Consider the following 14,655-nt stretch of genomic DNA (forward strand, 5'->3'; position numbering starts at 1 on the left):
AATTAGTGATAATGCATCACTCCCTCGATCGGTTCTCTACCAGTGAGTCTCCCTCAGGATGTGCCTCTCGTGCTTTACGCTAGGTAGACCTAGTATTGTAGTAGGACGTATTCAACTATTTGTAGTTATAACCAGTAAGTAATAACAGTAAGAGTGCTTTATCGAAATGAAGAACGATGACTTACTTAACTTAAAATGAATAATAATAATCTAATATGGTTTTATATAATCCGGCGTCATTACTTGAATATTAATTTGACATGGTTGCAGAGCGTGGTTGGCGGTATTTAACGTGATTAATTGTACTGACGCGGTAATAAACAGTTTACGCGGAAGGAGTCCTTTATCCGAGGCTTAGCGACGAACGGGGCAATCAAAATCTGTACGCAATCCGGTACAACGTGGAAGTTAGGGTTAGAAAACCCAGACCAAGTGTGTCAACTAATCGAGGAATGGAACTGTCATGGACAAGTTAAAACATGCTCACAACAAGCAACCAAGGAAGAGCAGCTTAAGAAACAAGAAGCCATACAACAGAGGACAAGAACAGTAAAAACAACGTCGGTGAGTTACACATAACAAGAATAAACCTAAAACTGAACAGTACGCGATAATAATTATAATTTAAGTATAATAGTAATGGTGATCTAAGTATGAACTGATGAACATTTAATGGAACATTTTAACCATAATTTAATAATAATAATAAGACCATTAAGTAAGAATCATAGCTTGTAAACAGAAATAAGCCAATCATAAAACCATTTGAGAAGTTAAGGAGTACTAGGGAAGTTAAATAAGAAGGGAGTTAATAAGCATTTAAAGATTATTATTAGAGTATTATATGACATGATAAGCTGGCAAATTAAGTAAAGTAGCGAATATTTATAATTAAAATGGCCGATTACGTGATTGCAATTATGAGACATGGAAGCGCGATACGAGAATGGCATTATTAGACTATGGTTTATGGGGATTCCTGGATGGAAAAGAAAAAGAACCAGATGCATCAGCTTCAGAAGACGCGAAACAGCATATCTTAGAAGATCGCAGAAAGCGTTATCAAAATTATCATTAGCATGTGATGACCCCACAAGAGTATTATAGAGAAGTGCGATACAGCAAAAGAAGCGTGGGATATTTTAGCAGGAATATATGAACCCAAATCAAAAGCGCGTATGGCAGACTTACGATCAGAATTTATAAGCTGTCGATATAAGGGTGGCTCAATGGCAACACACTTAGCAAGTTTAATAGTGATAGCAGATAATTTGAAAGCAGCGGGATTACAAATATCGGACATGGAAATAGCCTTCCAAATGTTACATAAACCACCAGAAGCCTATAGGCAAATCAAGACTTTAGCGTATCATTGGCCTGATAAAGATTTTACTCCGAAGAACGTGAAACAGTTGCTAATATCAGAATATGATAGGCAAAGGAGAGAAGATCGTGAAGATGATTATGAACAAGCCGGTTATTCATCTCACTTGCAACAAAGAGGTAGAGTTAGGACCCCGAATAACTTTAATCAGCCTAGGCCCAATAGAAGTAATAGTCGCAAAAGAAGTCAATCAAGGAATAGGATTAATAAAACTAAGATAATATGTTTTAATTGTGGTAAAGAAGGACATTATGCAAGAGATTGTTGGTCAAATAAAACAAATAAACAGAAACATAAGCAGTCAAGCGACAATGAAAGTAGACGAGCTCATTTCGCATCAGCCTTACTAGCGATAAAGGATAAGGAAGCCTGGATATTTGACACAGGAGCTTCGCATCATTTTTGCCATAAGAGAGAATGGTTCTCAAACTATAGAATCCTATTCAAACAAATAGAATCCTCAGTAGAAATTGCTGAAGGTGGAGCCAAAGCTATAGGCATAGGAAATGTCGCCTTATCCATAAGAAATGGACAGGAAATAATTGATTTGATAGATGTCATACATGTACCAGGGTATAATCGAAACTTATTATCAGTGAGAAAATTCGATATGAGTGGATACAAGACTATCGTGGAAAATGGAAAAGCAAAGGTATACGATGAGAAGAGGAAATTCTTCCTGAGCGCCAAGTTAACGGAGGAGAATTTATACGTCGCAGACGTCAAAGTACATATTGATGAACCAGAACAAGATAGTATGCAGCACATAAGCACATTAAAAAGTCAAACGCATGATATAATGAGATGGCACCAACGATTAGGGCACCCTAATGAAAGAAGATTGAAAGAATTACACGACAAGCATTTAGTCGAAGGCATACCTAAATTGGATGGGGAGTTAGGCGTTTGTCAACCTTACCGATTATCAAAAGCTGCGAAATATCCGTCTCGAACAAGTGATAAAATTACAACCTCACAACCATTAGAAATAATACATAGTGATGTATGGGGACCATCACCTATAATGTCAAGATGTGGTGGCAGATATTTTATCTCGTTTATCGATGACTTTACAAGAAGAGCTACGATTTATATTATGCAAACGAAAGATCAAGCGTACGACAAATTTCAAGAGTTTAAACGATTCGTAGAAAGGCAAACAGGCAAGGACATCAAGGTCTTAAGAACAGACAATGGCTTAGAATACTGTTATAGGAAATTTGAGAATAATAGTAAGAAATTGGGAATAAAACTCGAAAGAACCAATACATACACTCCAGAAATGAATGGCTTCGCGGAACGATTCAATAGAACGATGACAGAAGGAATTCGTACGATGTTAGAAGATGCTAAATTACCTTTGAAATTATGGGGCGAAGCTGCAATGGCGTTTACATACCTGTACAATAGATTACCTCATGACAAACTTAAAAATCAAGTTCCTTTAGAACGATGGATGGGAAAGAAACCGAGTGCACGACACCTTAAACGATATGGATGTACGGCATTTGCATTGATACCCAAACCAAGAAGAAACAAACTGCAAAACAGATCCAGAGTCGGTGTTTTAATTGGGTATGCAATCAAAACTAAGGGATATAGAATATGGTTTCCAGATCAAGACAAGATAATTGAACTGAAACATGTGCCATTTGACGAAGATAAATTGGGGATACAGGAAGTTAACTCGAAGGTAGAAATAGTAGAACACTATGATGCAGAGTGTTGGGAACCAGCAAAGACCAAGACAACAGTACGATTTGCTGATGAAGCTGGAGAAACGTCTGATGACGAATTCGAGGACAGTATGGAGCAATCTAGCCCTGAATCTGTTGAAGACAAAATGGAAGAAACTAGCCATGAATCTGAAGATTATGAAGAAAGAGTCAAATTCAGAAGACCCACACGTACCAACAAAGAACACGTGAATCCCAAGGAGAAAGACGACATGGTCACATTTCATTTCCCAGACCATAAAGATAACGTGGAACCTCAGAAGAAAGAAGATAGATTCCCAGATAAAGAAGACGATTTAGAATTACCAAGAGGATGGCGAAGAAAAGAAGTACCGAGAACATCTGGGCAAAGAATAGATGTCTACTATATCACGGATGAAAAGGAAAGGTTGAGATCAAATAATGAAGTGAAAGCTTGTTTACGCCAAAGAGGGATCAAGGATGACCTGAGTAAATTTTCATTTAAGCCTATGGCAAAACAGCAGGCAAGATATGCTCGAGATAGTTTAGGAAATATTGAATTCCATTGTATGACGATTCCAAAGACGTACGAAGAAGCCATAGAGAGTGAAGACAAAGATAAATGGGAAGACGCCATGGATATGGAATTACAAACAATTGCAAAACGAAACGTATATGATCTAGTGAAGAAACCAGAGAACCAACATATCATTGGAACGAGATGGGTTTACGCCTTGAAACAGAATGCAAACGGCGAAACTATACGGCACAAAGCGCGACTAGTAGCCCAAGGATTTTCACAAGAATTTGGATCAGATTATACGACGACGTATGCGCCAGTTATCAATTTTGCACTTGTAAGAATTTGCGTAATCATATTTATCCTATGTTTGGGATGGACTCATACACAACTAGATGTAAAGAATGCATACTTATATGGCAATTTAAAAGAAGATATATACTTAAGGCAACCAAAGGGTTTTGTTCAATCAGGAAAAGAACAGTATGTTTGGAAATTAAACAAGGCGTTATACGGGTTAAAACAAAGCGGTAGGCAGTGGTATGAACAGTTAGACAAAACATTACATGATTTGAACTTTAAGAAGTTACAAGGTTGTAATTGTATTTACCATTATGAAGATAAGGGGATACTACTAGTATTCGTAGATGATATCATAATAATTGCTAAAAATAACCAAGTAATGAAGGAAATAACGACAAGACTTGAATCCGAATTCGAAATAAACAACCTTGGACCATTGCACTATTTTCTTGGGATAGAATTTGAATTTCACACGAATGGCACAGCATATATACATCAAAAGGGATATATTGCTAAAATAAAAGAAGCTTGGGATATGGTACTAACCAGAATCTATGAAATACCGGTACCAGTTGGCGTTGTATTCTCAAAACGACAATGTCCACCTGATGGGCAATGAGTAGACTTTCCATACCGACAACTAATAGGAATATTGCTATACATAGCACAACGTACAAGACCAGATATAATGCATGCGGTAATTAGCTTATCAAGATACTCGGAAAATCCAGCCAAAATACATTGTGATCATTTAACAAGAGTATTGAAATATGTATTTGATACTAATGCTTATGGATTGAATTATAACGCATTAAGCTACTTAACGGTCGACGCTTATACCGACGCATCCTATGGGATGGATTTAGATGATGGTAAATCAACCACAGGGTTCATACTAAATGTTGGCAATAATCCAGTTCAATGGCGAACTGTTAAACAAGACATAGTCGCATTATCAAGCACCGAAGCTGAATATATTGCATTAGCAGAGACAACGAAAGAAGTAATTTGGATATCAAGAATTATACACGAATTAGTAGATATTTTTAGATTACAAAGTAATGAATTAAAGCCAACCATATATTGTGATAATCAGGCAACCATAGCTTTATCTAAAAATAGTATAGAGAATAATAGAACGAAACATATAGATATCCGATATCATTTTATAAGAGATTGTATTAATAAAGGTCTTGTTAATGTTGAATTCATAAGAACAAATGATAATATTGCTGATATGTTTACCAAGGCAATACCAACTAGAAAATTTAAAGAGTTTTGCAACACACTAAGGTTGCAGTATTAACAAACCAAAGTGATACTATTTATGATATAAATAGACAATGTGATAAATAATTAATAAATTAATGTGATAATAAGACTAACGTGATATATAAACTGTGATAATAGACTAAAGTGCTATAATGTGACAAAAGAACATAACAATGTATTAATGAAATAACATAACAATGTTATAATGAAGTAACATAATAATGTATGAAAAAAATCAGAAACAAAACAAAGATGTATAAAGCATAATAGCTCAGACAACGAAAAAAAGAGGGGAGCATGTTGGAACTGAACTGAACTGAACAGTTATCTTCGCTATAATCACATGATAGAGATAAAGAACCTTTGCACCTAACCCGAGTTTAGGATTAGACTTAATTAGTGATAATGCATCACTCCCTCGATCGGTTCTCTACCAGTGAGTCTCCCTCAGGATGTGCCTCTCGTGCTTTACGCTAGGTAGACCTAGTATTGTAGTAGGACGTATTCAACTATTTGTAGTTATAACCAGTAAGTAATAACAGTAAGAGTGCTTTATCGAAATGAAGAACGATGACTAACTTAACTTAAACTGAATAATAATAAACTAATATGGTTTTATATAATCCGGCGTCATTACTTCAATATTAATTTAACACTAAGACTTAAAAACAACGCTCCATGGTTAGCGCGAACCACCAACTTTTCGGTTAACAGCCGAACGCGCTAATCATTGCGCCACGGAAGCTTAGGCAAACAACGATCGTCAAGTACTGTGGAAAAATATTTCCTTTTTACGTTACTTCTAAGACTTCAGAACAAAGCTCCTGGGTGGGCTCGAACCACCAATCTTTCGGTTAACAGCCTAATGCCCTAACCATTGCGCCACGGAAGCTTATCATGATCGTCAAGTATTTCGAAAAAATATTTCGTTTTTACATTTTTTCTAAGACTTCAAAACAACGCTCCCGGGTTGGGCTGAACCACCATCCTTTCGGTTAACAGCCGAACACGCTAACCATTGCGCCAAGGAAGCTTAGGCAAAGAATGATCGACAAGTATTGTGGAAAAATATTTCCTTTTTACGTTACTTCTAAGACATAAAATCAACGCTCCTGGGTGGGTTCGAACCACCAACCTTTCGCTTAACAGCCGAACGCGCTAACCATTGCGCCACGGAAGCTTTGCCAAAGAATGATCGTCAAGTACTGTGGAAAAATATTTCCTTTTTACGTTACTTCTAAGACTTCAAAACAACGCTCCCGGGCGGGCTCGAACCACCAACCTTTCGGTTAACAGCCGAACGCGCTAACCATTGCGCCACGGAAACTTACGCAAAGAATCATCTTCAAGTATTGTGGAAAAATATTTCCTTTTTACGTTACATCTAACACTTCAGAACAAAGCTCCTGGGTGGGCTCGAAACACCAATCTTTCGGTTAACAGCCGAACGCGCCAACCATTGCGCCACGGAAGCTTATCATGATCGTCAAGTATTTCGAAAAAATATTTCGTTTTTACATTTTTTCTAAGACTTCAAAACAACGCTCCCGGGTTGGGCTGAACCACCATCCTTTCGGTTAACAGCCAAGGAAGCTTAGGCAAAGAATGATCGACAAGTATTGTGGAAAAATATTTCCTTTTTACGTTACTTCTAAGACATAAAATCAACGCTCCTGGGTGGGTTCGAACCACCAACCTTTCGCTTAACAGCCGAACGCGCTAACCATTGCGCCACGGAAGCTTTGCCAAAGAATGATCGTCAAGTACTGTGGAAAAATATTTCCTTTTTACGTTACTTCTAAGACTTCAAAACAACGCTCCCGGGCGGGCTCGAACCACCAACCTTTCGGTTAACAGCCGAACGCGCTAACCATTGCGCCACGGAAACTTACGCAAAGAATCATCTTCAAGTATTGTGGAAAAATATTTCCTTTTTACGTTACATCTAACACTTCAGAACAAAGCTCCTGGGTGGGCTCGAAACACCAACCTTTCGGTTAATAGCCGAACGCTCTAACCATTGCGCTACGGAAGCTTATCATGATCGTCAAGTATTTCGAAAAATTATTTCGTTTTTACATTTTTTCTAAGACTTCAAAACAAAGCTCCTGGGTGGGTTCGAACCACCAACCTTTGGATTAACAGCCGAACACGATAACTCTTGCGCCACGGAAGCTTAGGAAAGGAATGATCTTCAAGTATTGTGGAAAAATATTTCCTTTTTACGTTATTTCTAAGATTTCAAAAGAACGCTAACGGGTGGGCTCGAACCACCAACCTTTCGGTCAACAGCCGAATGCGCTTACCATTGCGCCACGGAAGCTTAGGCAAAGAATGATCGTCAAGTATTTTGGAAAAATATTTCCTTTTTACGTTACTTCTAAGACTACGAAACAAAGCTCCATGGTGGGCTCGAACCACCAACCTTTCGGTTAACAACCGAACACGCTAACCCTTGCGCCACGGAAGCTTAGGCAAAGAATGATCGTCCAGTACTGTAGAAAAATATTTTATTTTTAACGTTTTTTCTAAGACTACGAAACAAAGCTCCAAGGTGGGCTCGAACCACCAACCTTTCGGTTAACAACCGAACACGCTAACCCTTGCGCCACGGAAGCTTAGGCAAATAATGATCGTCAAGTATTGTGGAAAAATATTTCCTTTTTACGTTACTCCTAAGACTTCAAAACAACGCTCCCGGGTGGGCTCGAACCTGCAGCCTTTCAGTTAACAGCCGAACGCGCTAACCTTTGCGCCACGGAAGCTTAGGCAAACAACGATCGTCAAGTACTGTGGAAAAATATTTCCTTTTTACGTTACTTCTAAGACTTCAAAACAACGCTCCCGGGCGGGCTCGAACCACCAACCTTTCGGTTAACAGCCGAACGCGCTAATCAATGCGCCACGAAAGCTTAGGCAAAGAATGATCTTCAAGTATTGTGGAAAAATATTTCCTATTTACGTTACTTCTAAGACTTCAAAACAACGCTCCCGGGTGGGCTCGAACCACCAACCTTTCAATTAACAGCCGAACACAATAACTATTGCGCCACGGAAGCTTAGGCAAAGAATGATCAAGTATTGTGGAAAAATATTTCCATTTTACGTTACTTCTAAAACTTCAAAACAACGCTCCCGGGTGGGCTCGAGCCACCAACCCTTCGCTTAACAGCCGAACGCGCTAACCATTGCGCCACGGAAGCTTAACAAAAAAATATCGACAAGTATTTCGAAAAAATATTTCGCTTTTACATTTTTTTAAGACTTCAAAACAACGCTCCCGGGTGGGCTCGAACGACCAACCTTTCGGTTGACAGCCGAAAGCGCTAACCGTTGCGCCACGGAAGCTTAGGCAAACAACGATCGTCAAGTACTGTGGAAAAATGTTTTTTTTCTACGTTACTTATAAGACTTCAAAACAACGCTCCCTGGTGGGCTCGAACCACCAACCTTTCGGTTATCAGCCGAACGCGCTAACCACTGCGCCACGAAAGCTTAGGCAAAGAATGATCTTCAAATATTGTGGAAAAATATTTCCTTTTTACGTTACTTCTAAGACTTCAAATGAACGCTCCATGGTTAGCGCGAACCACAAACCTTTCGGTTAACAGCCGAACGCGCTAACCACTGAGCCACTGACGCTTTGGCAAAGAATGATCGTCAAGTATTGTGGAAAAATATTTCCTATTTACGTTACTTCTAAGACTTCAAAACAACGCTCCCGGGTGGGCTCGAACTAGCAGCCTTTCGGTTAACAGCCGAACGCGCTAACCATTGCAACGCGGAAGCTTTGGCAAAGAATGATCGTCAAGTATTGTGGAAAAATATTTCCTTTTTACGTTACTTCTAAGACTTTAAAACAAAGCTCCTGGGTGGGTTCGAACCACCAACCTTTCAATTAACAGCCGAACACAATAACTATTGCGCCACGGAAGCTTAGGCAAAGAATGATCGTGAAGTATTTTGGAAAAATATTTCCTATTTACGTTACTTCTAAAACTTCAAAACAACGCTCCCGGGTGGGCTCGAACCACCAACCTTTCGGTTAACAGCCGAACGCGCTAACCATTGCGCCACGGAAAATTAGGCAAACAACGATCGTCAAGTATTTTGAAAGAATATGACGTTTTTACGTTTTTTCTAAGATTACGAAACAAAGCTCCAAGGTGGGCTCGAACCACCAACCTTTCGGTTAACAGCCGAACACGCTAACCATTGCGCCACGGAAGCTTAGGCAAAGTATGATCGTCAAGTATTTTGGAAAAATATTTCCTATTTACGTTACTTCTAAGGCTTCAAAACAACGCTCCCTGGTGGGCTCGAACCACCAACCTTTCGGTTAACAGCCGAACGCGCTAACCATCGCGCCACGGAATCATAGGCAAAGAATGATCTTCAAGTATTGTGGAAAAATATTTCCTATTTACGTTACTTCTAAGACTTCAAAACAACGCTCTCGTGTGGGCTCGAACCAGCGGCCTTTCGGTTAACAGCCGAACGCGCTAACCAATGCGCCACGGAAGCTTAGGCAAACAACGATCGTCAAGTACTGTGGAAAAAATTTCCCTTTTACGTTACTTCGAAGACTTCAAAACAACGCTCCCGGGTGGGCTCGAATCACCAACCTTTCGGTTAACAGCCGAACGCGCTAACCATTGAGCCACGGAAGCTTTGCCAAAGAATGATCGTCAAGTATTTTGGAAAAATATTTCCTATTTACGTTACTTATAAGACTTCAAAACAACGCTCCCGGGTGGGCTCGAACCACCAACCTTTCGGATAACAGCCGAACGCGCTAACCATTGCGCCACGGAAGCTTAGGCAAAGAATGATCTTCAAGTATTGTGGAAAAATATTTCCTTTTTACGTTACTTCTAAGACTTCAAAACAACGCTCCCGGGTGGGCTCGAACCAGCAGCCTTGCGGGTTACAGCCGAACGCGCTAACCATTGCGCCACGGAAGCTTAGGCAAACAACGATCGTCAAGTACTGTGGAAAAATGTTTTCTTTTTACGATACTTCTAAGACTTCAAAACAACGCTCCCGGGCGGGCTCGAACCACCAACCTTTCGGTTAACAGCCGAACGCGCTAACCTTTGAGCCACGGAAGCTTTGCCAAAGAATGATCGTCAAGTATTTTGGAAAAATATTTCCTATTTACGTTACTTATAAGACTTCAAAACAACGCTCCCTGGTGGGCTCGAACGACCAACCTTTCGGTTATCAGCCGAACGCGCTAACCACTGCGCCACGAAAGCTTAGGCAAAGTATGATCGTCAAGTATTTTGGAAAAATATTTCCTATTTACCTTACTTCTAAGACTTCAAAACAACGCTCCCGTGTGGGCTCGAACCAGCAGCCTTTCGGTTAACAGTCGAACGCGCTAACCAATGCGCCACGGAAGCATAGGCAAACAACGAACGTCAAGTACTGTGGAAAAAAAATTCCTTTTTACGTTACTTCTAAGACTTCAAAACAACGCTCCCGGGCGGGCTCGAACCACCAACCTTTCGGTTAACAGCCGAACGCGCTAACCACTGAATCCCTCGAAGAAATCGTCAAGTCAACCCGGTTCGACAAGTCAATCATTGCCAGAGCAAAGAAATGGACCAGCGACCTGGAAGAAGAGGGACATAAAGTCTGTCGTATCAAGAAATCCCTCTACGGCTTAAAACAATCGGGCCGCCAATGGTACAAGAAGTTACATCAAAGACTTTCGAAAATTGGAATGACACCATTGAATAGCGACCCCTGCTTATACGTTTTAAGAGTGGCGGAAGATGTTATGATCATTGGAGTCTACGTCGATGATCTGATCCTTGCAAGCAACAACCCGGATTGGATGACTGATGTAAAGCTTGAACTTCGGAGAAAATCGATATGAAGGACCTGGGACCAATCCATCACTGTCTTGGAATGGAATTCCACCAAGATCTTAAACAAAACACCATCCGGATTTCCCAAGCAAAATATGCAGAAACGGTCCTGAAACGTTTCAACATGCAAAACTCCAAAGCAATATCGACTCCAATGGATGCCAACAACAAGTTGCAAAATCCAGAAAACCCAGTAGCAGAAGACATCAGTCGTATTCCGTATCCATCTCTGGTCGTCTCTCTCATGTACCTGGTAGTGTCATCACGACCGGATATGGCGTATTCAGTCAGCACATTGAGCCAGTTCAACACAAGTTATGACGAAACTCATTGGATTGCCGGGAAAAGAGTTCTAAGATGCCTGAAGGGAACTCTTCATCATGGGTTGCTTTATCGGAAGACCGGATTGCCAATCCAGGGTTTCGTTGACGCAGACTATGGAGGCTGTCCGAAAGATAGAAAGTCATATACTGGATATGTCTTCAAACTAGCCGGCGCTGCAATATCCTGGAAAGCAAGGAAACAGCGAACCGTTGCCTTGTCTAGTACAGAAGCAGAATATATATGGGAATGTCCGACGCAACCAAGGAAGCCATATATCTCAAAGGTCTTCTCAACTAACTTGGAGTATCCGTTCAGGCGATCGTGCTGTACAACGACAACCAGGGTGCCCAGCAACTCGATCAGAATCCTGTTTTCCATGACAGAACCAAGCACATTGATATCCGGAACCACTTCATTCGAGACACCGACGACCAGGGACATATAGCCTTGCGGTATCTACCAACTGAGGAAATGCCAGCTGACATCTGTACGAAGAGCCTGTTCCGTCCAAAGCATCTCTTCTGCGTCAAAGCCCTGCGACTGGAAATAATTAAATAACCACCTCCGGGATAGAAGGTTTAAGCCACCGATCTTAAGAGGGACTGTTCTAAATTAGAGATAATAACGGTTGTTTTTAATCTATATCCAGATTTTAATTTTATACTTGTGTTTTTTATGCATCGCGGTCATTCTTGTAACCTTTTATTTTTTATCGCGATGCCTTTAACTATATAACCGGATAGCGTTCTGATAACGGTTGTCAGATGTCGAGCAGTGTCCCCAGTAGCACTGCCGACGTCAGGCCTACATGGTCGGCTTTGTGTGTTACCGACGAGTTGGTAAAAAGTCACTAATAAGTCGGGAGAGTAATAGTTTGATAGTCGAAATGTCCGCCTGGAGGGACGACGGCCCGCCGGTTTCCCTACTGTTTTGAGGCTACTATAAAACGACTGTTGGCCGACTATATGTCGGCGTCATTATGCCTACCTAAAGCCGCGCTCAATCCGACGATTTCGCGGCTTTTTAGTATAGGAACGATAAATCGTCGGTAAAGGGCTGGTAGAGTAAGGGTTTGAGAATCGAAATGTCCGCCCGGTGGGACTACGGCCCACTGGTTTACCGACTGTTACGACACGAATGAAATACGACCCTCATCCAACACGTTTGAGAGTCGACTAAACCGCCTGTTAGCAAGAGGTCCGACGCTTTTGCCACGATCAAGCCTTAACTCGAGGCTTCATTCGCTTATAGTAAAGGATACTGATACCTAGTATTGAAATTTCTTTAATACATTTTCAATGAACAACACTTAATAATTTGTACTTTGAATATTTCAAGTAACATGCAGGTCAATTATAACAATTTCAAATATTAAACAATGTATTCGATATTACACGACTAGTCTAATGGAAATATTAGCTGCCTAGCTAATTGGTTTTAACAAAAAGTAAAATTTTTCAGGGCGAGTATAATATTTACATAAATTAAAGCATTTATTAATATTCATTGTTTATATCTTCGATGTGGCCAGTTACTATCTCTTAAATTACAAAAATCTTTATGAAAAATATACACTTACAGATTTTTTAAGGAAAAAGAAAAACATACAATTCTAAAGGGTATTACTTGACACATTTTTCTCTTAAAATGTTTGAAACCGCATAAAAATTATCAAATTAAAACAAATTGAGATCTATTTTGGAATTCAGTAGTATTTTCACAACCAAAAATCTTAAAAATATATAATCTTAATATATAAGGTTTTTGAACTCCAAGCGCCCCAAAACACTTGCTTCTTTTATATTCAAACAAAGAAACTGAAGGTATACATAAACGTTTAAGTTTTGGTTTCACTTTCTATGGGTGTGGTTCCCAGCAGATGAGAAGCTAGGTAAAAAAGCAAAGGCTTATGCATAAAACTGGCTCTAAGAGGTAGATAAATTGATAATTCAATAACAAAATTCAAACCTTACGTGACAAACGAAGACTTTTCTAGTTTATATAGTGTGACAAAGAACCTTAGCGATGAAATTAAAAGTTAGCAAGCCTAGAACTAATCATTTTCGACCACAAAAATCTCGTTTAAACATTCTAACGACCCAGCCGCGTCAGATATACTGAAAGGCTAACTTGCTTTCGCACTAGCAGCGCCCTCTTCGATGATGACGTGCATGGTTTCATTTCACTCTTTTAAAACGTGACCATACCGACTAGCGGGAAGGAGTTGGTAATCAATTGGCAAAAATGGGTTACATATTTTGGACGGTAGGCAAGCCTACTTCAAACCACCACAGTTCCAACTGTCGGATAAATGTCGGTTACTAAACGGCCTAAGAATAACTTTGCTTTTAATTTTACTCTTCTTAAACGTCACAATAACGACTAGCGCGAGGGAGTTGGTAATCAATTGGCAAAAAATGTGTTGGAATTTTCTAGACGGTAGGCAAGCCTACTTTAAACCATCTCAGTTCCAACTGTCGGATAAATGTCGGTTACTAAACGGCCTAAGCATAACTTTGCTTTTAATTTTACTCTTCTTAAACGTCACAATACCGACTAGCGCGAAAGAGTCGGTAATCAATTGGCAAAAAATAAGTTGGAATTTTCTAGACGGTAGGCAAGCCTACTTTAAACCATCTCAGTTCCAACTGTCAGATAGATGTCGGCATTGCCAACTAAAAGAAGTAGTCGGCTCCATGAAACGGAAAAGTGTCGGAATAAGCACGGTACAGCCGACTGGACCGTAAACCGACTATTCGACCTTTAACCGACTATTATGCGGAAGGCTTGTGCTACTGGGGGTACAGTCAGTAGTGTTCTCGGTAATTAACTTTAATGCTTTAACTAAATTAATAAAATGCTTTAACTAAATTATTTAAGAGTTTGTAACCAATTAGTCCCAGAGTCGTTCTTGCGTCAAACAACAACAGAATGTTTCGTTGATAATGATAACCTTTAAAAAACTTAAAAAGTAAGAAACATCACCTAAGCCTTGGTAAACAAGAGCAACAAGTGCACCCTAGCACAATGTTATTTGTCAATAATCACGTCTGCGTTAACTAACTTGACTAGAGAATTAATACTGAGGTCGTTACGACCAAATGTTTACATAAAAACAGTTTAAAACATATTAAAAATTAAAAACTTACTTAGCTGGCCCGACAGGCTTGTAACAATTCCACCATTCCACACGCAGCAGTAAACTCACACCACTCAAAATTCTGAAGACCATAGAGTCAAGCAGATTGGAAAGACTAAAGGAACTATTTTCTCCAACCA

General features: G+C 39.8%; 4 non-coding genes across 4 annotated transcripts; all 4 read right to left on the reverse strand.

Moving 5' to 3' along the window:
* Positions 1 to 8,451: 8,451 nt before the first annotated feature.
* TRNAD-GUC (transfer RNA aspartic acid (anticodon GUC)) lies at positions 8,452 to 8,524 on the reverse strand. The gene has a single exon. It is a non-coding gene; the product is annotated as a tRNA-Asp (tRNA).
* A 74-nt stretch (positions 8,525 to 8,598) lies between these two features.
* On the reverse strand, positions 8,599 to 8,671 carry TRNAI-GAU (transfer RNA isoleucine (anticodon GAU)). The gene has a single exon. It is a non-coding gene; the product is annotated as a tRNA-Ile (tRNA).
* Positions 8,672 to 10,067: 1,396 nt separating this feature from the next.
* TRNAY-GUA (transfer RNA tyrosine (anticodon GUA)) lies at positions 10,068 to 10,140 on the reverse strand. The gene has a single exon. It is a non-coding gene; the product is annotated as a tRNA-Tyr (tRNA).
* A 221-nt stretch (positions 10,141 to 10,361) lies between these two features.
* On the reverse strand, positions 10,362 to 10,434 carry TRNAI-GAU (transfer RNA isoleucine (anticodon GAU)). The gene has a single exon. It is a non-coding gene; the product is annotated as a tRNA-Ile (tRNA).
* Between the last annotated feature and the right edge of the window lie 4,221 nt (positions 10,435 to 14,655).

Source organism: Phalangium opilio, unplaced genomic scaffold (genome assembly GCF_054372755.1).
Source record: "Phalangium opilio isolate 3A_F unplaced genomic scaffold, DU_Popi_V2 ptg000043l_1, whole genome shotgun sequence".
In the NCBI taxonomy this organism is placed as follows: domain Eukaryota; kingdom Metazoa; phylum Arthropoda; class Arachnida; order Opiliones; family Phalangiidae; genus Phalangium; species Phalangium opilio.